This window comes from Camelus bactrianus, chromosome 1 (assembly GCF_048773025.1).
Source record: "Camelus bactrianus isolate YW-2024 breed Bactrian camel chromosome 1, ASM4877302v1, whole genome shotgun sequence".
NCBI lineage: Eukaryota > Metazoa > Chordata > Mammalia > Artiodactyla > Camelidae > Camelus > Camelus bactrianus.
Genome location: NC_133539.1, coordinates 30,470,776 through 30,488,392, shown reverse-complemented (window position 1 = coordinate 30,488,392; position 17,617 = coordinate 30,470,776). Strand labels below are relative to the sequence as shown.

Below are 17,617 nucleotides of genomic sequence, written 5' to 3'. Positions count from 1 at the left end.
GTTTAACTTGATCACACATTTGAAAATCATTTCCAACTTGTTTTATGTGTCGCTGGTGAAGTTTATTATGTACTTCTGAATGTGAATCAAAGTCTTTAAAACTAATAACTATAATAACAATTATTATGCCTTTGACTTATTATAGTAATCATCTGTATTTTTGGCATCACCAGCATACAATATAAAGTAGGAAAAATATACAAACACATAAAGACCTACTGTAGTGAAACATCTGATTGTAGAATCTAGGGCAGGAGTACATGTTATACATAACTCCAACTAGGCACCTCTTCCTTACCCCAGGCCCTCATCAGTGAAACATGTTCCTGATCTACATGGCTTACTTAGGTCTAAATTGAAAACTCTTTCAATTCAGAGATAGTTTCTACTCCCATCATTACCCTAATTTTTATGTCACCATTGGAAAGGAAGTTAATCTTTCTAGGATTCAGAGTTCTCTATAACTGAGAAGGGTTTTAGGCAACAGGTGATCTCTTCTTAGTGTAAGAGTCTGTGCTTTGGAACTCAATAAAGAACTTTTGATCTCTTCACAGTTAGCATTTTTCAACCTTGTAAGACCTTTCACTCCTTTTGTATAATAAATATTTTGTAACATCCCTTTCCTATCCTGAAATGATAGTCATAGATACCATAACCAACGTGTGCAAGTCATTTCAAAACAACTCACATCAATCTAACACTCTACCAGTAAAAAAGATATAGAAGGTTACTGAAAGTAAAACAACATAAATGCCAATAAGCAAATGCTCAGTGTTATTACCATAGGAAATATGATGATATAGTGAAATGCTTACCCCTAATTCTATAGCCAATGCAGAGATGTGCTGTTCTGATGATTCAAATATCATACACATTGTTGATCTTAACGCCCTGACTCTACAAGATAGTGATAAACTCAATAAACAATCTGAACAAAATCTGATACAAGCTATCCTTGATTTTAGTTCCAATTTGGAAAATTCATTTACTTATTAAAATTGTGCAAAAATATTTGACTATTAAGTATAAATGATTATTTTCTAGTCTTAGTAATATTTAACACATGTGATTGACAATCTTTTGTTAAGATAGCCCACCATGATCATTGAAAGGTGTCCAGTAATATGCCTTCCAAATGATGATAATCAAAAATATGCTCACAAAAGTCTAAAATGTCCTTAGGTAGCTGTCCTAGGCCCTTCTGAAGCTATTGTTCTAAAGGGACAATCTGCAATTTAGAGAGATTCTGGACATGTATGGAAAAAAAAAAAAAAAACTAGAGAGGTCAGAAACTTCTAAATGTGACTGAAAATTCTGGAAAGCAGTGTTTTTATATTCCACCATGTCTGTGTTATCTATTCATTTTGGGGTAGACTTCTGTGCATCAGTACTTCCTAAATTGAATATCTAAAGCCTTCACTATATATGGTAGTTGTTTATATAGTGTTAAATGATTCTCTGGCCATCCAAGTGTTGAAATCCCTTACAAGATTTCTCCAAACCATTAAGGACTCTTCTGCATTGGTCATGCCTCTAGCGTGGAATTTGAAATAGCCCATTTATCCAAAAAGCTCGTCTATTCTCCAACACAAGAGGACCATCTACTTTGAAACACACTGCTTGGGAAACATTAAATAAAACAGAGAATAGGAAGGAGAAAGAAGGAGGAGAAGAAAAGGAGGAGGAAGAGGAGTCATCATTAAAGGAGAGGAATTATAGGAGAAATAACGTGTGTGTGTGTATATATATGTTAGAATACATATATATATGTCTTGTTACTATTTTTGAAATTATTTCTGCAAAACACTGATAATGAAAGGTTTCTCTTCCCTCTAAAGACTTATAAACAGACAAGCTTAAGAATTGCAGAATATTAAATGATTTCTTCGGTGCCATACCAAGTTTATAATCGTGAATCTGAATACTCTCATGTTCAGCCCACACTCAGATTTCTCCCTTACTCCCTTTCGACCAACTGGCTGCCTCAGGTTTACACGTGCCTGTTTGCAGCCCTTTGTCACACCACCACATGAGGCCAATGACGATGTGATTCATCTTACTCATACACCAGCCCATGGGATGTTGTTTTATATTTGGCAAGTAAGTAATACATGTTAGATTTAAAGTGATTCTGAAAAATGTCAAATTCAGTGTCTTTTACTTTGCTAAGAATATCGGAGCCCTGTGCCAACTGTTTCCTCTCACCACTCCTGACAACAGTCAAGCTGAAACTTAATACCTCGGAGGCCAACATATCTGATGAACTAAGCTCCTAATCTATGCATCCTGAACTTTTAAAGCATCCCTATTTTAAATATTTTAACCAGATCAAGTTACTTAGCATACAGTTCATTAATCATATTTTGCCTTATATAAATAAAGTAGTTGAGGGACAGAGTAAGCCTGTTTAAAAAAATTCTTATAAAAAGCATGGGAAGAAAGTAGTGGGATATGTTAAATTTCTGCAGCAAATGTTAGAAAATACTCCATTTGAAAGAGACTGCAGATCCGCTACATTAAGTACAGAGATACTCTCAATAAAATTGGACTTTTTCTCCACTCTCTTACATACGTTTATAAGCAGAATTAGGCTTGGCCACATAACTGATTCAATATAGAAGACTTGGCCTTAGCCATTTCAGTTAACTACTACTACCCAAGTGAGCTTGCCTTTCCAAGTCTTCTATAGAGGTGCCTGCCTTATTAAATTTCCAGGGAAAGTCCATATGCCTGGGTGAAGGACTGATTTTTTTTTTTGCATAGTTCACTCCTATGTGTGCATTGATTTATTTATATTATTGCTTGCGGAAAACAAGATACTGGTGATCTAAAAAGCCTCTTGAATGGGGGTACCCCTTTTGCCAAGTAAGCACAAGGAATTCATTTTTATCAATCACATTAAAAGCCACATTGGCATTTACAAAGTTTACTTATTGGTTTCTTTCTCATACATTCTCTTTGTGTAAGGTTTTGAGTCTCTGGCCCCCTTTTTCAACAACATCCTACTAATTCACTCAGTTTTGTCAAATCTTCTCGTATCAGTGTTGCTTATTCATACAATTTCTGATTATAAACATAAATACTTTTCTTCATTATTTCTGTCCTAGGGCAATTCACACACTAAGAAATAATAATGACACCTGAATAGAGAAAAGGGTAAAGACATACACAAATTGCTTTAAGGGCTGTGTGAAAGTTCAGAGTTACTCAGATTTAGTGACAGTTAACTATACACACAGACTTAAAAATGTACAATATGACGTGAGTAAACATTTTGTAATGGAAGTCTGTTCCCTATTTGATATTAGTATTTAATTGCATAGCTTTCTGTGTCCCTCCAGACAAAGAAGTTTGGGGAATGCAGACTACTGGTCAGTTTATCTGACATCAATATTTTGAAAAAAATCGTGTAGTTAATTCGACAGACCTTATAGCATCAGCTAAGTGGAGTCTAGTGTATAAGTAGTCAGTTATGTAGCATAGTGATTAAATATAAGTGGAAAAGAAAACCAGATATGGTTTCATTTGCATTGTGTGCTCTTAACTTGACTTTGGTTTACTGCAGTGGGAAAAGGGAATAAAACTCCAGATAAGACCTGATGACATTTGAGTTTTTTTCTTTCAGTTGTAAGTCTCATACTACTCCAAATAACAAAACAATTTTCAAAAACTAAACTGTACAAAATTCAGAATTTTATTTGTGTGTACAGCACATGAATGTGTCTGTAGTTCTCTTAGCTTTAATGCAGGGATGGACCATCTTCATCTGACACCCTCTGATACTTTAGTGTGTTTGATGTAATATGAAAAATGGCAATCTTATAAATGTATAAAAATAATCCGACAACTTTGGTTCTCTCTCCTAGTTCTTCCGTAGTAGCACACAGCCATGGCTGTCCTAAATTACTATGATCTCTTACGAATAGAAAGGTGTTTCTAGTGGGCGATCCAGGTCAAAGGTCAAGGCTGCTTGGTGATGTAAAACAGCATGAAAGTGTTTAGACAAGCATTACATTTACTAAACACAGAAAATACAAATGGATAAAAGTGGGGGAAAGGGAAAGCAAGGCATAGTATACCTGGTACCCCAAAGGAAACACGGGTTTAGTGTCCATTGTTCCTTAAAATAGTCCCCACTGAGATCCAGCCCTTTGGTCCTGAGTGCCCCGTACTGTGACGATGCCATGTAAGTAGCAATGGACACAATCAATGGCAGCTCCTGGCGTATGATTTATGCCCACATACAATTGTTTTAAGGCACAGGGTATGCTAATTTCAAAATGCACTTTTAAGATTCATGAAAGATAGGCATTGGAAATTAATGTTAAAGGAGACTTTATTTTCAAGAAAAAGTAAGTGTTTGAGCCAAAACCTAAGAGCATATAAAAAGTTAGGCTTTTAAGCACAAACAAGAAAATTGCTTGTGAATTGGTTTCCTACAGAGAATGATATAGCTGAAGAAAATGTGGAGTATACAGTTAGTATCTGCTAAATGCTGTAATAGCTGTATTATTTAGATAAATGGAACACTAAGATAAATAGCCTGGCAGTGCACAAAGGATATATCTTGTGTGTGTGTGTGTGTGTGTGTGTGTAAGGATATCCTGTACAAACAGTTATCAAAGCCCACTGAGCTGCATCTTCCAACACTGACCAATTTAAAATACCCCAGGAGTCACACTGATAGCACCTAATCTGCCAATGGTCAGAACAATTTTCAATTCATTGATTCCTTGCCTAAGAAGGAAAAGTCAAAGTATCTACTTTCCTACATAGAACAAAATAAAAATCAAAGAACTCTGCAGGGGGAAACTTTTTATGTTGACAGTTCTAGGACATGCTTGATTTTCTTTCAACCTTTAATAAGAAGAGATCCAGTAATGTCTGACAGCTGTAACTCAGTTAATTAAATGATTTAATCCTACCATTTCATAAATCAATATTCAGGAAATGTTAGATTATATTTGAGGAATCTATTCATAAGGTCAACTTCTATTTTGCTTGCAAAGTAAAATTAACCGATATTTCTTTCTCTGTGTTGAAAAACTGTGTGCTAGAAATTGATGGTGTTTTGTCCAAAATCATCAAAGGTAATCACATTTAGATGGTTTAAATACTTTCTTGGATAGTAGGAAGGTGCATTTATTTTGTCTGCAGAAAACTGAATAAGAACTACTGTAATATGTTACACAGAAATATTGAAAAACCCTAGACCAAGGGCAGGCAAGCATTTTCTGTAAATGACCCGATAATAAACTCTTTAGAATTTGCAGGCCAAGAAGAGAAGTCGAAGCTCTGATATAGGCATTTACATAACAAGAGATTCAAAAACAATTTTTTTTCAAAAAGTATTTTCACTACTTATTCTGAAAAATTAGCATTCACAGGTTTGAATTGCCCTTTACCACGACTGTCAAATACCCACCCCCCACAATATAGCTGACTTTGTGCATATACAATTCTGTGGTTTGTCTTCACACATGAGAACTGAAGAAAAAAAAATCAATATTTTGATTTACAGATTGTAGCCATTTTCCTCTGATTTCAGTTACTAGTGCCAGGATTCCTTCCATCGTCTTCTGATAGACCATAAGAGAGCAATCAGCAGAAGTAAATGCTATTTTAATACTTGACATTATTAGAAAACATTTTATGAAATTTTACAATAATCACTTAAGATTTAATTTTCAAGATATGTTTTGTAATCAATATTAAAAAAAAAAAGACCTCAGTACGTAAATGATCTACATTTAATTTGCTCAGATATTTTGGATACTTTGAAACTCACCTAATCTTTAGCAAGTATCATTTCATCATGGATGAAGTTAGATACACTTCTCGTTCACTTAAGTAACACATGAAAGATTTATAATGGATTTATTCTATGATCCACATTCAAAATCACTCAGATTTGCCAGCTGAACGATCTTCAGTGTTTTGATGTGATTTATTCCATGCAGGTATCTCAATTAAACTTGAAATTATGCATTAAGTGAAAAGATAAATGTAAGCATTCAATTTATTTTTAGAAATTGACATTGTAAGATTAATTGCTTGGGTGCCATTATGGACAATTGGCCTTTGTTAACAACAGGTTTTCTTTCCAGAAACATTTTTTTTTTTAATTCCTGGAATAAACTTCTTGAAGCTTTGGGTTGAAAATAATTTAATTAAAATTATAATTCAAAAAATAAGCTTTGTTTTGGTCAAACAGCATCTAAGCACAAGGAGGAAAAGTATTTATGACTAGATTTCTCCTAGCTCAGAACCTTACACATTCTATTTCCCTTTTATAGTATGTGTTCTTTCTACTTTTTGAAAAATTTTTTACACAGTGCCTAGAATGTATGGACCTAGGTTGTTAAGTGGACATAGGTAAATACAAACAGAAATCATACATTTTAAGTCCCCACTCAGTGATTGGTGATTGTAATAAAAGCTAATATTACATATTTCCAAGAAAAAATATTTTTTAAGGTTTATTTTAAAATACTGCCTTCCTCAAGTTTTAGGTTAAATAAATTAATCCTCTCTAGTCCTTGCAATTCCAAACATCTTTTATATTTTCTAATAGACAATGTTTTTTTTTTATAAACATGTGTATGCATTTGTTTCTTCCTGTTTTTGACTGGTTTTCCAGAAAGCACAGTACCTCCTCCTCTCTAGCCTTTTCTTCCTTCCTGGTATATGAGGAGGGACTCAGTCTCACAATTTCTGAAAAAGCAGGCTTTTTGTTGGTGTCTGGGCCCCTAGTCCTGCTAGGGCTTGTAAAAAGGAATGCCTAACACATTGAAAGGGTTTAGTACATTATTGTGGGGGCAGGAAGCTGAATGAATGAATGATAAAAAATTAAATTTCAAAGTAAGGTAAAAACGGTACAGAGAGGAGGCAATAATTGGCAAAAAAATAAAAAAGATGTTGTGGTAGAAAATACTGTATCCTTTGTTGATTTATTTGGGCAACTCAGCATCTTCTCAGGAAAATGGGAAGAGGAGGTGATAAAGATATAGATTGTTCTTTTAGGCTCCAGGGAGAGAAAACTTCAGGGTGTATTGTTGTGAATTCCTTGGCCTACACTCCAGGACTTTCTCTGTACGCTGATCACACCTACACCTCGCTCCCAGGCTTAACTCCCATCACAGCTGGGCTCATGAAATTACACCATCACTAGCATGGATATTTCTGAGACCTCTTGTGTATATCGTTGTCTGTTTGACATCTTCACCTGGATACCCAGAAGGCATCTCAAATATTATAATTAAGTTCTTGCTACCCTCCCCAGACTGCAAAGTCCTCCTTCCTGTGCTGCCACATCTCAGTTGTTAGCAGTTCCATTTTCCAGCTGTTGGATCGACAACATCACATCTATCTTTGACACTGAGTACCTATTCTATCAGCAAATCTTCTATTTGCTCTAATATTTACCTTAGATCAAATTTACCATTCCCAGCACCCTCTGAGGTGACAGTATTTCTATAAACTGAACTGTGTCCTCTCCTAATTCCTATGTTGAAGCCTGAACCCCAAGTACCTCAGAGTGTGACTCTATTTGGAAACAGACCCTTTAAAGATTTGGTAAAAGTCAATGGAGACCATTAGGGTGGGCTCTGATTCAATTGGTCCGGTGTCCCTACAAGAAGAGGAGATGAGGACACACGAACGAGAAACCAGGGATGTGCGAGCACAGAGAAAAGACCACAGGAAAACACAGTGAAAAGGTGGCTGTCTGCAAGCCAAGGAGAAAGGTTTCAGAAGAAACCAAACCCACCGACACCTTGATCTTGGACTTCTAGCCTTTGGAACTGTGAGAAAATACATTTTTGTCATGTAAGCCAATCAATCTGTGGTATTCTGTTATGGCAGCCCTAGCAAACTAACACAGACAGCATCATCTCCCACCCACACTGCTACAGTGGTCCTTGATTTTTCTGTTTTTACCTGAACTCTCTATATTGTTCACCACACAATATCTCAAGTTACTCTTTCAAAACAAATTTCAATACATGACTTTTCTACTCAAGGGAGTCCAATTATTTCCCATCTTGCTCAAAATAAAACCCACAATTTATTCCTTTGAACTGCTGGATGTACGATCTTTCCCAGAGCTACTTCTCTGACCTCTGCTCCTTCCAGGACACCCCTCCTTTCCCAACTCTAACGACGGTAGATCCTTAGCTGTTCTTTTGACACATCTAGCATGCTTCTGCCCCAGGGCCTTTGCACATATGGTTCAATCTGCTTTTCACTCTTTCCCCAGTTTTCCGTATCTTGAACCTTCTTTCATATTTCTTTTGTAATACAAACTTATCAGAGAGCCTTTCATGACAACTCTCTTTAAAATAATGACTACCTTCCTGTGCCTTCATATTAATATTCTTTTTCCCTACTTCATTCCCTTCATAGCACAAATATTTACATATTTACATGTGTCTGGACTCTCTTCCATCATCAAACTTAAGCTTCCTAGAGCAGGGACCCTGTTTATTTCACTCATGGTGCATTCCCAATGTTTAGAATAGTTTATAGCACATTATTTGATAAGAAATATTATGAAATATATGAATTACCTAAATCATTTCTTAAGAATAGGTATCAATATAGATCACCTTGTTTATCAGTTGTTTGGCCTGCCTGTTAATAGTCTGATTAGATCACGTTTGCCCCTCCTATTTCTGATCTACCTTTTTCTAGAGTTGAGTTTCATGTTTTTGCCTTTTTTTTTGGCTTCTGTCTCAATTTAGAATCTGTTCCAGGTATGGCTCATCTCTTCAGTTACAGTGATTTGTCATTATAAAATATAATCTTAATTTCCATGAATTTAGTTATACTAAATTTATTTTGTGACAGTGTTTAATATCAAAATAGTTTTTGGTGTTGTTTTTTTTTTGTTTTTTTTGCTCTTTTAGCTGTTGCTGTTGTTGCCTATTTGTTTTCTTTTCTTCAAAAGATACCAAGTATTTGCTTGGAAAGAAAATGTAGAGAGACTGGAGATAGCTAACTAAAACACAATATATCCCTTTTCTCTCTCTTCATCGATATAACCTGCCTTTCAAACATTTCAATTTCCTCATGCTGTTTCCCAGCTCAAGATTGCTTCCAACATCAATCACTTTTGGCCCCTGTCCTCTCAAGCATATTTAGTATCCTTAAAAGGAAATATAAGAGTGTTGCACATACAAAAGTTGTGTCTAGTCCTAAGGAAAACTCAGAGAGATGATTATTTAGTTTAAAGATAACAACTATGAAATACTGGGTGTAAATAAGTAAACCGAGAGATGCAGGCCTGACCTGAGGCTGACACCTACTTCCTGTTTACATTTCACTATCTCCTGGAATTGAGATTTTATTACAAAACAAAAGTGAAACTTGGGAATGTACTTTCGCTGAGAATTAAATTCTTAGCCTGTCAGAAGTGGCAAATATTTTGCCAGTATTACTATAGTCTGATCTCTTGCTCTCATAATAACAGGTATGAATCATTTTTATCTAATTTATTTGGTTTCACATTTCAAATAATGGTGCATCCTTGTAGCTGCATTATGTCACTGAGTTTTACACTGGATGAGAAAAGAAAAGATAGCTTACACAAGTGGCATGTTAAAATTATCAACCAAAAGTTAAAATTTAAATTTTCAGATTGAAAGTTCAGCCACATCAAACACAAGATGACAAACAAGGTCCAGAATTAATCATCCACAAAATTATGACAACAGTAGCAGCCAAAATATTTAAATGGCTCCTCAGAAAAGATGCCTTAAGTAATACAGGGCACACCTGACTTTATGTATTGTGTTAGTTCCCAATTGCTACCGTAACAAATTACCTCAAGCTTAATGACTTAAAACAATACAAATGTATTTCCTTACATTCCTGAAGGTTAGAAGTCTATCATCGTGGTGTTAAATGGGCTGCACTGTTTCTTGAGGCTTCAGGGAAAAACTGTTTCTTTGTCTTTCTCAGCTCTGCTTGGCTGCCTGGATTCCTTGGCTCAGAGCTTCTTCCTCACATTACTATGACCTTGAGTCCTAGCTCCTACTGTTGACTGAACTGCCTGCCCTCCTCTTATAAGAATGCTAGTGATTACATTGGGTCCACCTGGGTAATCCAGGAAGACCTCTTTAAATCAAAACAAGGGGGGCGGGGGGGGTGGGAAGGGACAGACTGGGATTTCAAAATGTAGAATAGATAAACAAGATTATACTGTATAGCACAGGGAAATATATACAAGATCTTGTGGTAGCCCACAGCAAAAAAGAATGTGACAATGAATATTTGTATGTTCATGTATAACTGAAAAATTGTGCTCTACACTGGAAATTGACACAACATTGTAAACTGACTATAACTCAAAAAAATTATTTTTTAATTTTAAAAAAATTAAAAGAAAAAAAAATCCTTACCTAATTCACACCTTTACCACTGAGGTAAGAGATGCATTGGCTCCCTGCAGTGGGATTAGCCATCCCTGGGAGGGGTATCTTCAGTCTGGAACACATGAACAAATAACATTTGAATACACACACATATACGCATACGTGTAATTGTTTATGTATACATATCAAATTTCTCAAATAAAACATTGAATACATTTGGTTGATTCAGTTGCATTATGTAGTACTAGAGGATAAAAATGCCAAATACAGATAATCTCTTGGGGGAATTTTGTACTAAACATTCTGTACTCTTCTCAGAATCAGCTAGTCTGCAACTGATTTTGTTTTCCTCTTTTTTGCCCCTGACAAGCTACTTGAGGCTTTTCTTATTTGTACTGGGAGAATTTTCTTGCTGCCTGCTAGGCACATTGGGTAGTCAGACACATTGGTCACTGTCTGATATTGATTTAATTTCACTGTATCAAAACTCACAGTATCTCTCAGCCCCTAGATTTCAGCACATCACCATGTTAAAGCTACTTCAACAGTCCTGTCATTTCAATTTTTCACACTTTTCTGTTTGTTTATTATTTTGACAATCATATACCACAATACATACCAATAGGCAATACTGTAGAAAAATATGAAAACCTCTGTGTCATAAAGTCACTTTAAAATAATGGTGATCCAGGAGTACTTCAAAATCAAATATTTGATAAACTTATTATACCAACTCTATTTTTAGTGGAGAGGGGCATTTTAAACCCCAATATCAATGTTTCTTACTTCCAGTTCACCTGATGTTTATTTAAAGATTTTACCATTTGGCAAACTGCAGCCAGGACAATGCTGTTCATGACCAGGTGTTTCATATCAACCATGTCTGCTTCTAAGTAATTGCCTCCTCACACTTCAGTCTCTCCCTGTTCACTGCGGTCAAAGGACACTGTCCATCTATTATTTCCCAGAACGATCTGATCTCCTTTTCTCGTTAGTTTTTTTCACCTAGTACTTCAGATCCCAGCTTAAATTTCAGTGAGGAAAAAGTGCTTTCTTTTATTGCCCAAAATACATTAAATCATTCCATCGATTTTTCTCATAGCATTTTATTATTTTCCTTCAAAGCACTTAAGATAACTTATAATATTGTTTATATGTGTGTGTTTCTTTCTTTAATGTCAATATTCCCCAGTAGATACCCCCCAGTAAACTATAAAGTTAAAAAGGAAAGAAGCTAAGTCTGGTCTAGTTTACCCCTCAGTCCATGCCAAGACCTTTCATAAGCACAACAGCTGGCTAGCGTTCAATAAATAATTCTTAAATATGTCTCTGACTTGGCGTAGTTATCTAGAGTTTTTCTGGTTTTACTACATTATGCTTGATATTTTGGAAAATACTTTCATTCCCCAGCAAAGTTCTCCTTTCTGTGCCTGGAATGTGTCTTCTGCTTGGCTTTCAGCACAGCCTTCTCATCCTACGTGAACCGCTGGCTGCCTTGGAAACTCTTCCCCCTGTTTGGTTACCTGCACCTGTATTTGTCAGACGACCTAGTGCTAATTAGTTTGAAAGAAATCTAACAGAGATGTATCATGGATTAAAAGATATATTTCCACCTTCCTCTCCCTGAAGCAATTGAAATCATCCAAAGAGCACAACTGAAATTATGTTTCAATTGACTTGTTGAAAGAAAGACGAAAATAAAAAATAGGTAATCTATTAGACTCAAGAACAACAGACGTATGAGACATTTTTCATTCTGGTTCATCCACTGAGCAGACATTGCACAAATTTGCTAGTCATTTATAGGGGAGAAGAAAGATGAGAAAGAAGGGCAGGCATCTCAGTGGACCCACTAACTTTGCTATAACCACTCAGACCAAAAAGTTGTTACTCTAACTAATACCTGTAATTATGGACAACGTACATTTAATAATTGCAACACTCCAAAATAATTCACTCTGGTTAACAAATAATACAGCATATGTTTTAAAAATTTCCATGTAACAAGTAATGGAATGCTATGATTCATTCTTATTTACTTGATGCCAGAGAGCAAGCTCTACTAAAGGAAGGATTTTTATTTTGTATACTCTTATACCCATGGTCAGTGGAACAATAACTGGTACATACTGGATATTCAACAAGTTCTTATTGCATTATTGAATTAATATTAATTTTGTCACATTTAATATTTTATGTTTCATAGGAGAAATCTTTTTCTGGCTAGGAGAAAAATCAAACCTCACAGAAGTCAACAAATAAATAAATCCCTTTTTTCATAACTGTTCATCACATTTTTTTGTCATACAAATTAGCTATAATTTTAGGGAAGCTTGAAACAAGCTGAAAATGTGATTTAAGAGCCTATGACACTTAGGAAAAGTTCCTTTAATTTCATAAAGTAAAATATTCCTGAAATCTATCAGTATGAATCAAAGTTTCAATAATCTAAAAAGAATGCCAACTTTTCTAGAAACTATAAATTTTGAGGCGATTTTTTACCCCCTCCCTCCTTTCTACTGAGCTCTGGTGTCTTCATCTAGATTGGGGGGACCTGAGGACAAATAGGAGGCTTTCTCACATCTTCTATTTAAAATGTTTCCCTGTATCTCTGAAGCAATGGCATTTCAAGTGAAATTCTTACCCACACAAGTCCTATAAATACACTCTGCCTATAAAGTGCCAATATGACTTGTTGAACAGTAAAAAGATGATTTTTTTTTTGGTATGACTCCTATCTCACCAGTTTTTCAAAGTGGAAAAAAAAATGCTTTGCTGTCCTCAGACTTAATTATTAATTCTCCATGAATAATCCAGAAAGCACTCAAATGATAGAATCCACTAAAAAGATGGCCTCTTTTTGCCATGGTGGGGATAGGAGAGAATTTTAACAGTCAAACATGAACAAAGAAGTGTATATGAAAATATCACGAGAGAAAGCTCTCCCAGACCTGAGAGTAAGTGCACTGAGATGAGTGTGTGGAACAGGTGCTCCTGGGCTTCTGCCCTTGATGCCAGAGTGAGACAAAAATCCACGGGAACAGTCACATGGGCTTCTGCTTATCAGCCAAATTTGGAAGTCAGAAACTGGGCAGTTAACTCTCCTTCTAGCAGGAAATTCTGTTACTAATTCTTTTAAGAACTGTGCTACAAGGTAATCCACCAATCGTGTTATACTCGATCTAGGTGCATCTTCAGATTTACTTCTCTCTTTATATATTTACTTCTCTCTTTATATATTTACATTTTGAATACAAACTGAAACAATTCCATGTGTGGGACTTTGTAGTACTTTGTAAGGATTCAAAATTAAGTAGTTTTGGGGTTTTTTTCTGAAGGAGAAAGAAATACCAGCTGGTTGGGAATGGAGAAGTGAGACAGGGAAGGTCCAGCAGCAAACACAGCGTGCAGCCACCACTGGGGGCGCCTGCAGCTTAGATCCCTGAGGACACTGGAGGTGATGGGAGAGAACTCACTCCTCTGCTACATCGCCAGGGGAAAAAAAGCATAGTAGGTATTTATACTCCACCTCCCACCAATAGTTGGTCCAGCATTGCTCCTAGAGGGTAATTTCCCACCCCTCTGGCCTAACCCCTAGAGGCAAAGGGAGACTCTCTCTGGCTTCAGGCTGTGATGTAGATGCTGGTGGTAGAAAACTGATGAAGTCTGAGGAGTGTGTCTGCTCTATCATTATTAGATATTCTTTTAGAAAAGGATGTTTTAGTGAATGCATAGTATTTCTTTATTTGATTAAACTCTAAGTATATTAAACCTATGCCTTATTTCATTTCTGAAAGGCCAAGAATATCTGTAAAAGTGTTAATATTCAGTTTTGTCTAAGATAAAAAGATCTTACATCAGAATTAATGAACCAATAATTAAAAGAAACAGCTATTCTTAAACATTTTGATATATACTGCAAAATTACCTTCCAGAATATGTGCACCAGTCTCTACATATCCACTTGTAGCATAAGAGAATACAGCCCTTCTAATGCACATAGTGAGCTACTATTTATTTTATCCTTGCCAAACTGAGAAAATTTATCCAATGAATGTTTTAATTTGATTTCATTCATTGGTTTTGATTTTGTTTCTTTTTTTTCTAATTTGATTTCATTTCATTATTAATGTTTTCTATTGCTGCTGTTAACAGATGACCACAAACCTGGTAACTTAATAGAAATGTATTATCTTCTAATTCTGGGAGCCAGAATTTTGAAATGGGCCTCATTAGGCTTAAATCAAGGTGTTATAGAGCTGCATTCCTTCTGGAGGGTCTAGGTAGAGGAGAATCCATTTCTATGACTTTTCCAACTTCTGGGGGTCCCCACTTTTCTGGCCTCATGTCCACATCCACCTTCAAAGTCCTTTTAGTTTTCTCACAGCACGTCATTCTGACTCTGCCTTTCTCTTCCATCTTTGAAAGATCCTCGGGGTTGTACTGGGCTCACCCACAGAATCCAGGACTATCTCCTTATTTTAAGGCCAATTAGAATCCTTAATTCCATCAGCAATCTTAATATCCCCTTACCTTTGTAGGGGAGACATAAAGGTACCTCTACCTTTTTAACATCTTCAGCTGGGCCTGAGAATTCAATTGACATAATACAAGTCACCAGAAGGAAAGTATGCAAATACATTTAATAGAAGTTTCACATGACATGGGAGCCTTCCTAAGGAAATAAAGACGCAAAGGAATGGCAAAACCCAAGTGCTTATATATTAGGTTGAACAAAGAGGCAACTGCCGGGAAGTAATTAAACATGTCAGGAGACTGAAGCAAGATAAAAGTTATTTTAACAATGTACATTAGTACAGAATTTTCTGGGCCTCAACTCCCGAGCTCTGGTGATAAGAATGTTTCTTTCTTTTTGGTACCAAGAGGGCATCATTCTCACAAGAATTTTATCTCCTGCTTTTAGGAAGGAAAAAGAGAAGTCAAGCACCCTTCTTGCACCTGCTGTTTTCTAAGTGCCTTTAGCTCCAAGTAATTCTCATGCCAAAGGGGCATATTTTAGGGTGGCAAATTCTGTCACCCTTTACCCCAAAGCACAACATAATCGCAGGTCCCAGAGATGGCAATGTGGACATCTTTGGGGAGGGACATTGTTTTCCTTCCTAATACCAGTAAAGTTGAATATTCAGCATATTTTACTCCCAATTTGTACTTTTTCCGTGAATGCTTTATGGTTATTTTTTTACTGTTTTGTTAGAGAGTTGATATTTTTCTTCTTGACTTCTAAACATATCTTTTTTATATATGTTAGCCCTGTTATACCTTTTTCTCCAAGCTCTGCATTTCCCTTTTAATTCTTTACATTCTTTAAATTCTTTAATTCCCATTTTTATTCTTGTAAATATGATTCTTTATTTTGATGTCCAGTGCTTTTAATTATACTTTTGTTTAGCTGTCTTTACTTTTATCTTTATTTCCACACATATCACAATAATTCTTATTTTCATCCTATTTTTTTTATCATTCCCTTCTTATTTCTGTTAATCCTATCTGTAAAGTCTTCATCCAGAACACATACTTACCGTATGTTCTGATAAAAGAAAATTTCACATATTGAGGTACAGAGAAGTCATTCTGGTGTATACCTGAGTTAACCTGAATTTCATGCTAAGTAAAGCAGCCTGTTTGTGGTCTATTGAACATACCTTGTACATCTGCTTTAATTATTAAAGAAAAGGGCACATTGACCAGAAGTAAAGAATGTCCTTGTCCAAATGTCTCTCTTCCTGGGATGCCAATGCTGGTACACCTTTGATGATAAGACTTCCTTCTGGGGTGCCAAGGCCATACTGACTCGCTGGGTATATGCTAGTCTGTTTTTTTGAAACCTTGAAGAAATGTATTCATGAGTTTTTTTTTTTAATATTCTTTGTTCTGACAACATATAAAACTGTGCTGAAAACTATGCTTCTCCAGAGAAGTTTCTCAGAGTAATCTGAGAAAAGTTTCCCAGAGTAATCTGGGAAACTGGCTTCTGAGCCATAATCCTCAGCTTGGGTCAAATAAAACTCTTTTATTTTTCTTATTGATTGTTTATTGATTATTTTTGTCGACAGTTCCCAGAGGTTGCACAACAATGTTTTCTTCATTGAACAAAGCATTTGTAGATGTAGATCATGTTCATTCTGAGAATATATTGCTTCAATTTTTGTGTTCTTTTGTCTCATACACAATTTTATTCTCCTTTCAATTAGTTTCAAGTTCATTAAGCATATATGATATGTCTTCCATTTTGTTTTTATTCCTTCTTCTATTTGATAAACAGTGATCACATTGAAATTGTATTGACAAGCTGAAAAATATTAGCAGATTCGCAGAAATTTTTAGCTAAAAGGTGGCAACATTTCAGAGCTACTGTCAGAAGTAATACCAAATCACACAGAAAAAATGTGGTGTGATATCTTTGTGTCTGTCATGATTATGTAAAGAAGACACAGAGAGTAAATGTGAATAACATTTATTTAAGGTTTAAGCTGAGAAACTGAAATGCAAATGAATTATACATTTTCAAAAGTAGGTGGTCTTTTGAAGGGAGCATTGTAATTCTTCGCTGATTTTTATTATAGTTTGGAATTAATTTATCTCCATAAGAACTTATTTTAGGAATTATGAAGGCTAGCAAATGAATACATACGCATTTTCAGTTTAGAATTCAGTTGTGTAAAGAGCAGTCGTATTAAAAATGCAACGTTGTTGAAATCACATCACTTTGCAAACTTACATGTTATTAGTCTAGCTTTGCCCCAGTTGTTTCCAGAATGACTCATAACTTCATTAATTAAATTGCTCAGGTTCTATTCATGGCTAGTTAGTATCATCAGTTAGACTGGTCAAGAGTATAAAGCTACACGACAGCTATCCTCTAGTTTTCAACACTTCTTGAGTTCATGTTTAACCTTGTTAATGTCAGTGTATTTGTTCTCGGTGTGGTTTAAAGGAATAGTCATGATTACCCTCTGACTTGAAAATGAAGAGATGGGAGAATTCTTTTCGGCCCAAAGGACTAAATTTCCATGAGTACTGTGGAATGCTTAAAACACAATCTATACAATATTTATTATATCTGGAATATGAAAATGGCAGATGTTTCAGAAAATTTCCCTGAATGAGAAGTTAAATATGATTTTAATCAGATTGATGTGTATGTATATGTGTGCATACAAAAATCTATGTACAGATATAATGCATTTTTGTGATAAATTTGAAACCATGAATGAATAATTAAA

The 17,617-nt window shown here is 35.4% G+C and overlaps 1 long non-coding RNA gene across 1 annotated transcript in view; it reads right to left on the bottom strand.

The window, feature by feature from the left end:
• The window catches only part of LOC141577524 (uncharacterized), a 366,010-nt gene that overhangs the window by 315,683 nt on the left and 32,710 nt on the right, over positions 1-17,617 (bottom strand). Inside the window, exon 3 of the long non-coding RNA XR_012506664.1 lies at positions 10,401-10,485. This is a non-coding gene — a long non-coding RNA (uncharacterized LOC141577524). The remainder of the gene's footprint in view (positions 1-10,400; positions 10,486-17,617) is intronic.